Source organism: Lotus japonicus, chromosome 4 (assembly GCF_012489685.1).
Source record: "Lotus japonicus ecotype B-129 chromosome 4, LjGifu_v1.2".
NCBI classification, from domain to species: Eukaryota; Viridiplantae; Streptophyta; class Magnoliopsida; order Fabales; family Fabaceae; genus Lotus; species Lotus japonicus.
In genome coordinates, this window is record NC_080044.1 from 36,458,321 (window position 1) to 36,469,945 (window position 11,625).

Genomic DNA, 11,625 nt, shown 5'->3' on the forward strand with positions numbered 1-11,625 from the left:
GATCCCGCCAAGTGGCGTGGTTAGGTGATCTCTCAGGCGGGGAAGCTATTGCAACTAGAAGCTTGGGAATAGTTCCTGCGCTTGGTCGAAACCGCCAGCCGAGGAACGCCGTACCAAGTGGAAGGTTGCAACGGGCGACCTGCTAGAGGGATCAGAAGGGAACGGAGATTAGTGGTCACATTTCTAAGACACGCTTAGCTCTCATGCTTCGAGCTCGGTGTCTTGTGGACTTGTGGACTGGGCGAGCCTCTCGAGGAGCTACGCCCAGGGGTTCTCGCCTAGGAGCGGACACCTAGCCTGGAGTTGGGCCTCCAATAGCGAGGCCCAACTGGCCCATTAGAGTTAGTTACACGCTTCAAGGCCCAGCCCCTAGCCTATAAATAGGGGCAGTTACCAATTGTAAGAGTTTTTTTCCCCATTTCTTGAATACACTCATATAAATTCAGCTATTCTCTCTCTAGATTCTTTTTTGGTGCACTCTATAGGCACTATACCCTATCTCTATGTTCTTTGTAACGCCCCGATTTCTCGAGGGTCACTTTAGTAACCTTTTCTAAAAACGTGTGTAAATTTACAGTAAATAAAAGATAGAATAAATGCTGAATAAACTTCATTTTATTTAATAGACCAAGGCTTTTTATTACATCAAGACTCAATAAAGGAAACTAGTGCTTTCAACCTTACTTAAGCTCATCCACATACACGATGGCTTTAAGAAGGTATCGAGCCCTAAAACAACACTCGACCTCACCCCCCAGTACAGACGCATAACAATTTCCCAACCCGACTCAGACGATGCCTCTGGCCCTAAAAGCTTCATCCACGGCCTCCCTGATCAATGTCCGAAGCCTCTGCTCCTGGCGCTCGATCACCCTGCCGAACATCTCCTCCATGCGAGCCTCCGGGGTAGGAGGGTCAGATACAGGCGATGCCGGGAAGTAATCTGAAGAATCAGGCCCAGGTGGGGGCGGTGTGAACACGGTCGGTGGTGATGAGCCCTCCGAAGGGTCCGTCTCCATAGTGGACTCCTCGTCGTCAGGTGGTGCGAACCGCGCGGGAGGATAGGGGAACTATCATGTCTCTAAGTCATAGTTAGTCAATGTATGGTAAGTATGCATGCAGACGCTTTGGATATCCTCAAGCCGATCCCTCTTGGAAAGGCTGGACGAACACGACTCCGCGATCGGGGATGGACCTCTCCAACACACCGCTGCCCAACAGCTTGAAGATAGGGGTTGGACCTCTCCAACATCGCCGTATCTTGCTCGTCCTTATTCAGGGCCTCCCCTGAATGTCACCATCGACTAGCCCAATCCAGGTCACTAGCCGTGGCCAACCAAGCCCAACCCAGGTCACTTGGTCCACAATACATGTCATGCAAGTCAGTCATCATCACTAGGCCCTAAGCCCATCATGTTCATCTCTTATGAACAACATATCATCGCATAATAACTTGCATGCATAGCAATAAATATAGCTAACACCCTAGGCATATATGCATGTTCATAATGACACTAGCTAGCATTTATTGCATCATCATCATATAGCATATCTAGTACATACATCATCAATAGTCCATCATGCTTGCTAACAATCACAATCACAAACAATTTATCTAGGCCGAGGCCGAAGTGCCCTTACCTTAGTCACAGCAGAACATGTCCTAGGACTTTGGATTTGGCGGGATCACGCTCGCTCCGAACTTCCTAGTCATGTGGACAGAGTAACGGTACGAATTAGTAGTCGTTTAGCGATAATATATCCCTTCCCCGTCGTTTCCATAATACTATCTTAAAAACCTCGAAAAATCAAAACTTTCTCTTTCATAAGATCAAAACCTCTTTTCTAAAATAATTGTTTGAAGATCATAAGAACGTTATAAGAACATCATGAATTTCTTAAGAAAAACCCCCAAAATCATAAACATTCCTAAGCAACTCGATCAAGACCATTCTCTTCTGGTTTTTGGCATATCAACTTAAGCTGCAACCACAGAGCATATTGAGAATGACCTTGGTCAAGGCTTAGAAACTAAAGCAATAAAAATAAAAGAAAGACAAGAGAGGGAAAGAGAGCTCACGCAAATGCAGAGGAGAGGAGAGCTCTTGGTGTGAAGAAATGAGAGGGAGGAGCTCTCTATTTATAGTGAGAGGTGAGAGCAAAGCATTAATTGCTTTTCTTCCTCTCCAAGTGAGGCCCATGGCCGCACCCCCCTTCAGCCCATTCTAGGGTTTTCAAAGTTTTCCAAACTCCCCATATTTTGCCCTCAAATTTAGGTTTATTTCCTAATTAAACCCTTAAGAAAATAGCATTTAAATCCCTAATTAATTAAAATAATCAAATCTGAATCACCAAGGTTTTAAATCAGATGTGGAGAGATCCTTGGAAGTTTTAAAAATTTAGAAATCAATCCCCCATTAATAGAAAGTCAAAGAATCAAAAATCCATAATATATCTCCATCATAAAACCTAGCTAGAAAAGGAATTTTTGCAAAAGTCTTCTTTTTCCTTCCTCCACAAGTCTTGGCCGACCACACACTCTCCATGCTCTGATTTTCACCAAAAATTTTAAAATAATAATTTAAATAAAAACCCCAAAATAATTAATGCATTAAATGCATCATTTCCCTCCTAAATGCACCAAAACTTCAATTTTAAAATCAAAAATCCTTATCAATAATTTTGGCTCCGAAAATTCGTGCACCAGCTCCATAATGTCTCAAAAATATTTTCAGAATTAATTTTGATATTAAACCATAGGTTAAAATTATTTAAATGCATTTTATTTAAATAAAACCCCATTTTATTTAAATAAAACCTTCAAAAATAATACCAAGGAATATTCTCTCCTAGAATATTCTTAAAATCATGCCCAGCACCTCCCCATAAGGTGCGGCCCACGAAATCGTCATCGTCGACTCGATTCGCCAACTCATCGCTGCTGTCGGGTCGATTTTGACCTAAAAGTCGCCGCCGCCGAACCCTAGCAATATTACAGTCAAAATGCTCGTATCGTCGCGCTCATCAACGTCTAGAGGTTTCTAGGACTTAATATTGCTTCTAACAATTAATCACCTTTTTAAAAGACATAATATCACATATAGCACAAGCAATTCACAGAATATTATTTAATATTATTATTAAAATAGTATGCCCTAAAACCGGGTCTTACATTCTTGGCGGGAACATACTCATTTACCCATTTACAGTTAAGTCTGCCACACATGTCCCAAGCAGCAACAAGTGTCCTGTTGAATCGAAATTCAATGGTAGAGTATGAGTGGGTCAAGTCCAAATTACAGAAGGGGTTCGAGAGGCATCAAAAGCCCAAAATAGTTTGGATTTCATTGACCTAATTCAGCTTAATAATTGCTACGTTACAGTCTTTGAGTTTTTACAAGTTGAAGCTGGTTGTGGGAAGGAAAATGGTTTGGGAGTTATTAGTTTGAGGAGCCTAGCTGTTGCAGATTTCACTAGGTTGCTACTTCAAAGGTTAAAGAACCACATCAGAATCTGTTTTCATTGTTCTGGGGGTTGGCCCAACACATCACATATGGCTGAACTTTTGCAAAGGAGGCTAAGCTATAAGTTGGAGTGGTATTCAGTTCCAGAATTGCTATTCCATTGGCAAACAAGTGCTTGGTCATGTAACCCACATGTCTTAGCTGATTTAGTTACTGGGTTTCAAAGTTTGAATTCTCAAATTGCTTAATCTCAGCATATTGGTGAAATTTTGGGGGCTGATTCAATTACTGCACTACTTGTGAATTTGTTGGCTGGTTATGGGAAGATGCTTTCCAATACTTACAGGGCTGGAGTTTGGTGATTTCGGCAGTGGGATCCAGGTGGACGTGGTATTCCATTTAGCCATTTACATGAGGCAGCAGGGAACATCACCCATTTCAAAGGGTCAAAGTGAATTATGCAAATGTTATGCTACGAAGATTTGGGTGACTTCCAAGCTTCTGTTAAATCTTTGGAGTTGACTACAAATGAGAGCATTGAAGAAGAGCAATGAGATCCTGGTGGCAGCTGTAATAGTCAACATTAGAACTGTGGAAAAGTTGTTCTTTTTGTAGCTGTATTTGGTCCTTCACCTTGAGGACAAGGTGAATTTTCAAGGGGGAAGTATTGATATGAACTCAAGGTTAGGGGTTAGTTAGTTAGTTAGTTATACTTAGTGAGTTAGTTAGAATGTTATTGAGGCATGTAACCTATAAATAACAGACATTAGAGAGTTAGGGGTATCTTGTTATTCATTTGGGAATTGGGTTCTTGAGAGAGAAGTGGTTCTCTCTTGGGTTAGAGAAGGTGTTTGGTATCCTTCCTTGTATCTTTCCCCTAATCCCTAATTGGGAATTATGGTTCTTCTATCAATAAACTACTGCTAATTTTCTGGTTTTTATCAGGGAAGGTCCAGGGTTCAAACCTTGAAGAGGGATGTTTGGAACTTACTAACAACTATTTTCAAAAAAAAAAAACTTACTAACAACTAAGCACTAACATTTACCTATAAATAAAATAAAAAACTGGTAATGGAACTTGCTTCTATCCGTTTTTTCAAGCCAAATATATCTCTCTTTCTTCCTTCAATAAGCCAAATATATCTTAGCTGGAACAATAGGTTAGTCATTTCATCCACATGACAAGACTCCAAGTTAAGGTTGTATTACTTCCAAATAGATAAGATCATGGGAAAGAGTGAGTGATGACGTGAAGCTGTTGGGGGCATGGCAAAGTCCAGTTACACTGAGAGCAAGGATAGCTCTTAACATCAAATCGGTTGAGTATGAGTTCATTGAGGAATCATTTGAGCCCAAAAGCCAGCTTCTTCTTCAATCTAACCCTGTTCATCAGAAAGTTCCAGTTTTCTTTCATAAGGACAAACCCATTTGCGAGTCTTTGGTCATTGTGCAGTATGTTGATGAGGTCTGGTCCTCTGCCTCTCCCATTCTCCCTTCTGATCCTTATGAACGCGCCATTGCTCGTTTCTGGGCTGCCTTTATTGATGAGAAGGTATAATATCTTTTCTAAATTAAATCCCATGCGTCACTCTTTTTATTTTTCTGAATTTGTTTACCATCATTATCAATATTCTTCATTCATCAACTCAAACATAGACTAGAATTATGAAGATTAAAATATGAGCTTGGAAACATGAACCACCAATAGTAACAATACCCCCACATACACCCATTTTTTCTCTCTATCCCTTTTTCCCTATTACATTACATATATAATTTTTTTCTAGAACTTGGAAGTACAGGCCAATATAAATGTAACAAAAAATTGAGGTTTAAGGGCTAATGGGGTCAGGGGTGTGCAACAAACATTATACAGATACTTGAGTTATAAACGGTCATGTTTCTTCCAATTATCGAATGTGGGACTTAGTTTTAGCTGAGGCGACATTTGCATTTGTCCATAATGTCATCTAATAAGGACTGGAAGCAACTTCCACCGCAGTGTGTCAACCAAAATTGCAAAGTTTAATTTTGTTTTCACGTCCAAACTTTGGGCCAAGATGGCTGCTGCTTCTACTCCAAAGTAAATTAATGCTCCTTCAACTAATCAGTGAAATATGTTGTGTTGCTGAGATTCTGATTTTCGTTATTAGAATTTGGATTTGGAATAAGAGTACGGCGAGCGGGCTTATATAGCATGGTCCTCGTAATGTTTAGTTCATGTAACATCTACGATCTATTTACATATTTTTACTGATTGATGTATGTGTTTGGATTTGAGTTAAAATGATTTTTATTTGGTTCAAAAAGTAGGGAAATTTTTTCAAACACATATGTAGCATTAGGAGACGGGACATGACATAATATAATTGTATGATAACAGAATCTTAATTTTAATTACATATATAACCTGACATATTAAATATTCGGTTGACAACGATACAAAAATGAACTTGTCAGATTGCTTGGTGTGAGCTTACATATATAACCTAATGATAGAGATCGGACCAGCCCATTCATAGACTCTTTTCCAAGGAATAGGATGTCCAATTACAAGGTCCAAGCCTAAAGGAATGAATCAAGCTTTGCAAGGATTTTTCCTTCAAATTACGAATGATGGTTTGGACCCAACATGAAGGCAGATTTGTCAAGAGCCCAATCTTCATGTTAAAGATGCATTCATGAGCTGAAATTATACAAATTAGAGACTAATAATTATTGGTACCAAAAGATATGATTTGGGAACACAAAGGATCGTCTTGAAAACCGGTGACAAAAGATAGGAACTTGACCCTAACCGCGACCTGCCGGTAGAACCAAAGTTATCAAAGATAAAAGGGGAACTTGACCCTAACCGCGACCTGCCGGTAGAACCAAAGTTATCAAGTTTAGTTCTTAACCCAAGAACAAATGGGAAGCTCTCACAATATGAGAAAACTCAATATCATTCAGATTCAAAAACTGATTTGTTCCATACATTGAGTCCCTATTTATAGGCTAAGTGGGATGCTACTCTTTCCAATAAGTAATAATGTTCCCACTAACATTTAATAGACTCCACTAGAGATTTATAGCTCCACTAGCATTGGAAACTTGAGTAAAAACCCACTATTCCTAAAGATGAGTCAAAGGCTCATAAAAGACATTAAAAACCAACTAGGGGGAATACAAAATGTCATCAGAAAATTCACCCCTAAATTAAATACGAAAATTCAAAAGAGAATAAAAATATTGGACTTATTTTATAGTTATGAAGGTCCAATAATTATTAGTCTCTAATTTGTATAATTTCAGCTCATGAATGCATCTTTAACATGGAGATTGGGCTCTTGACAAATCTGCCTTCATGTTGGGTCCAAACCATCATTCTTAATTTGAATGAAAAATCCTTGCAAAGCTTGATTCATTCCTTTAGGCTTGGACCTTGTAATTGGACATCCTATTCCTTGGAAAAGAGTCTATGAATGGGCTGGTCCGATCTCTATCACCTAACATATTTAACTTATTCATAGTGTGTTTTTTCCGGATGTCAGATTGCTTGTTGTAAGCTTCATTGTTTAAGACCTTGTTGTACATGGGTTGAAATATGCCTTGCGTTTCTTTTAATTCATTTTTCTTTTCAAAAAAAATTTATAGTGCGTTTTTATTTGCAAATTAAAAAATAACGATTTTCAGCTTTCTAAAAAAAGATGTTAATTTTTAGAGATTTTGAAAAAAAAATACTTTTACAAAGTTAAAATTATATTATTAAAAAGCTTGAAGGCTTGTAAAGTCATATTATAAAGAAAAAGTAAAATAATTATCTGTCTTAGATGGTTCGTTCCTCTTCTCCATCTCTGTCTAGGGTTCCTCTCCAAATCTCAGGCATGCGGCAGCGCGTGCCTTTGTCTAGCGATGGCCTAGCCCAAGAGAATGATGCGGTTGACGAAGAGGACCTCTTTGGCGAGAGTGATGGAGTAGATTGGGCTAAAGGAAAAAGAAGGCTGGTCGATGGGATCCCCAATCCCGTTGACTATTTCCAGATCTGTGGTCTCTTTGGTCACATCGGAAGCTTGGTTAATGTCTTTGTTTAGAGACAAAGGCGCTGGGCATGTCGGTTCTGCTTTGTAAAGTACCCGTCCCTGAAGCTGGCCACACGCGCGATTAACTTGCTCAACGAGGCTTTTGTGTGGGGCTCGTTCGTTTCGGTAGCTCTAGCAAGGTTTCCGAGGTCAGGGAGTGCTGAGCTGAGTTTTGATGAGGGTTTTTCAGTGCCACCGTCGGTGGAGGTTCATGGAGTTGATGCTCTTTCAGCTGAAGAAGAAAGGATGATCTCAGGGCTCTCTAAGGATTCACCTTGCCTTGGTTGTCCGGCAATGGTCCTTTTCCCTGAGACCCTTGCGATCTTGGTTTGCTCTTTGTTGGGGTTTTTTCAGATCTTGGGGCTTTTGGGTTGTTCTGTCGGTGCTGGTTGCTCCGTTCCTGGTTCTGCCGTATGGACTTTTGGGGATGGCAATGTTCTTTGGGTTGTTTCTCTTAGGCATTAAGGGTTTTTCTGTCTCTTTTGGATCCCTTTGAGGAGGGTTGTGAATCTTGTCAATTTCCTCATCATTATATCAAATATAATTTTGCTTTCAAAATAAGAAAAGCTCGAAGGCTCTCAAGCATAGTAAATAATCCAGCCAACATCGGTGCCTACAAAAAAGCCTCTAGAAACTGCTAATGCGGCAAAAAGCGCCCCACACACACTCCAAGACTTTTGTCTGGAACACTTTATCCGAATCACTTAGATCCAGATGACGAATTGTGTTTAATGTTGCTTCAAGTGGCATAGCATCAATTACTCTTCCCTGGAGGCAGAACAACTCATTCTAAATTTTGCATTCCATTAGATGCTATAGAGACCTCAACATGTAATATAAAGCAGGGAAGTCTATGAGCAAAGCTTCTGCTTGAAACAAGCCTTATTATATGTGATGAAGCTCCAATGTTGAAAAAGTATTGTTTCGAAACTCTAGACGTTACACTCCAAGATTTAATGAGGTTGAAAAATGAAGACAACGTTAATAAACCTTTTGGAGGAAAAGTAGTAATACTTGGAGGTGATTTTAGACAAATACTACCTGTAATAACTTGAGGAAGCAGACAAGAAATAGTGGAAGCTACTGTAAACTCTTCCTCATTGTGGAAGCATTGCAAAGTTATGAAATTGTCCTGACCCATTAATGGAATTGATTAAATATACATATCCTGATCTTCCGCACAAATTGAAAGACCCGCAATTCTTTCAAGATAGATCAATACTACCCCTACACTAGAAGCTGTTGAAATGATAAACACTTACATGCTTGGCATGAGAGTTGCACCATAACATGAATATCTGAGCTCCGACTCTGCCTTGCAATCTGATGAGGTTTCTGAAATCCGATGTGAGTGGTTAACCACATAATTTTTGAACGACACTAAAAGTTCAGGAATGCCTAACAACAAACTATTATTGAAATTTGGTACTTCAATCATGCTTTTGAGAAATATAGACCAAGCAGCTATTATCACATGTAAAAATGCTAATGATAAAGTGCACATTTCACGAATGAACTTGGTTCCTTATGATTCTGAATTTCCAATTAAATTCAGAAAAAGACAATTTTCAATTACAGTATGCTTTGCGATGATCATAAACAAAAGTCAAGGACAAACACTATCTCAGGTTGGGCTCTTTCTTCCGAGGCCCGTCTTCATTCATGGTCAGTTATATGTAGCTCTCTCTAGAGTACGCTCAAGAAAGGGTCTTAAACTTTGTATACTTGATGTGGCGGGCAAACAACAGACCAGTACTGTAAATGTTGTGTTCAAGAAAGTTTTTGGAAATGTTTGATGTATACTACACAATTTCATTTATTTATTACATTTTTTCTTCATATATTATTACACGGTTGACTTATAAATGATTAACTTATTTACAATTTAAAAATTACAACATAAAATTCCATGCAACGCATGGGTTAAGTTTAGGATAAAACTTGTAATTTAATAGTTTCTTTGAAATTGTAAAAATGACAAAAGAAATAAAAGGAATGAAGATGATAAATCCTTATTTTTTTAATGTCTTTTATATTTATATAGAAACCCGGTGTAAGTGAAGTTCCACGGTATATTCAATTAGGGACATTTATGAATCTTTGTTCAACACATTGACCGTCAATTCATAGATCTCCCCTTTCTGTTTCCATGACGAACAGTGAGCTGAAGCTTATTGGTAAATGGTCGAGTCCGTACGTGATTAGGGTGAAGATTGCCCTCAGAATCAAATCCCTTGAATATGAAAACCTTGAAGAGCACGAAACGTTCTCCCCCAAAAGCAACCTTCTTCTTCAATCCAACCCTGTTTATGCCAAAGTGTTCTCATCCACCATGGCAAACCAATCTGTGAGTCCATGCTCATAATTGAGTACATAGATGAAACTTGGTCTACTGGCCCTTCTATTCTCCCCTCCGATGCTTATGATCGAGCAGTTGCTAGGTTCTGGGTTGCTTACATACACGATAAGGTAACTTTTTTTTCTTCTTCTTTTCTTTGTATTTAGCCATAATTTATTTTACTTAATTTAGAATTAAATTTTAATTGAGTTTAATGATATGCATGTTACGTGGACATTCAATCACATTATTATGCCATGAACAATTACATTCATTTTTAATTTTAATTTAATGAAAAACATAGTTTCTGATTTGGCGGAAATCAATTGAATGTTTATGGGTAAACAAACGGTGCACAACCCTTGAATTTGATTTATGTTTGAGTACCTTTATGGAAAAGTTGAGTTTTGTATGGTATGTTATGAAATGCACTTGTCAAATATTAGAATTGATTATGTTTTAACGCATAAACAACTATTTGTTCCGGCAAGTAGACTTGATTTTGTAGAATTGATTCAAATTTACTGGTACACCCGTAGAATTGACTTTCACCTAGTAGAATTGGTTCTAAAGACTTGATTTTGCTTTTGAAACATGTTCTAGTGGTTTCCTACGATAGAAACCATTGTAACCGTTGATGAGGAAGAAAGGAAGCCATACTATGATATATTGGATGTAGTGCTTGAAAATATGGAGGATGCTTTCGTCAAATGCTGTAAAGAAAAGGCCTTTTTCGGTGGAGATAAAATTGGGTACCTTGATATTGCTTTTGGGAGCTTCCTGGGGTGGCTCAATGCCATAGAACAAGAGTATGAAAGGAAAGTTCCAGCTTTGGTTAAATGCGTTGAAAGGTTTGTTGCTGACCCTGCTGTCAAGGGGATTATACCTGAGACTGATAGAGTCGTTAAGCTTTCTAGGGCTTTTCGGATCAAATGGAGAGCTGAACTTGGTAAGAAATATAGTTATGAGTGCAAGTGATCGATCTTGTTGTATCATGAATAAGGTGAAAAGATAAAAGTGATCCTCGTGTGGTATGTGTTTGTTTCCCTTCCAGTTGCCCTTAATTTTCTTCTCTTCTCTCTTTTGTTCCTTTGGTCTGTACTCTCACTAGTGTTTTTACCCGTGCGATGTGTAAGACCCCGTTTTAGGGCATATTATTTTAATAATAATATTAAATAATATTCTGGGAATTGTTTGTGTTATATGTGATATGATGCCTTATTAATGACAATTATTTTATTAGGGACATTATTAGACCTTAACAATATCTAGATGACGATGTACTCGTCACTACGGTCGTTTTGACTGTAATATTGCTAGAGTTATTTTCCGACGACATTTAGGTCAAAATCGGCCCGACATCGGCGATGAGTTGGCGAATCGAGTCGACGAGAACGATTTCGCGGGCCACACCTCATGAGGAGGTGCTGGATATATTTCTAAAATATTCCATGAGGGAATATTCATTTCTTCTATTTTTTAGAGTTTTATTTAAATAAAAATGGGTTTTTATTTAAATAAAATGTATTTAATTATTTTAAAACCTATGATTTATTAAATAAACATTTTCAAAATTATTTTCTGGAGCATTTATGAGGGCTGGTCTAATATTTGGAGGGAGGAAGGAGAAAATGGTTTTTGAATTTCAAATTGGGGTTTTTATGGTGCATTAAGAAGAGATTTTTTTGTGATTAATGCACCTAATCACCTAAAAACAACCTTGTTTTGTGTTTGATGGTTTTCTTGTGTGAAAATCTGATCA

At 38.4% G+C, this 11,625-nt stretch overlaps 1 pseudogene; it reads left to right on the top strand.

Moving 5' to 3' along the window:
- Positions 1–9,619: 9,619 nt before the first annotated feature.
- Positions 9,620–11,053, top strand: LOC130710223 (glutathione S-transferase U18-like; annotated as a pseudogene).
- Positions 11,054–11,625: the final 572 nt, after the last annotated feature.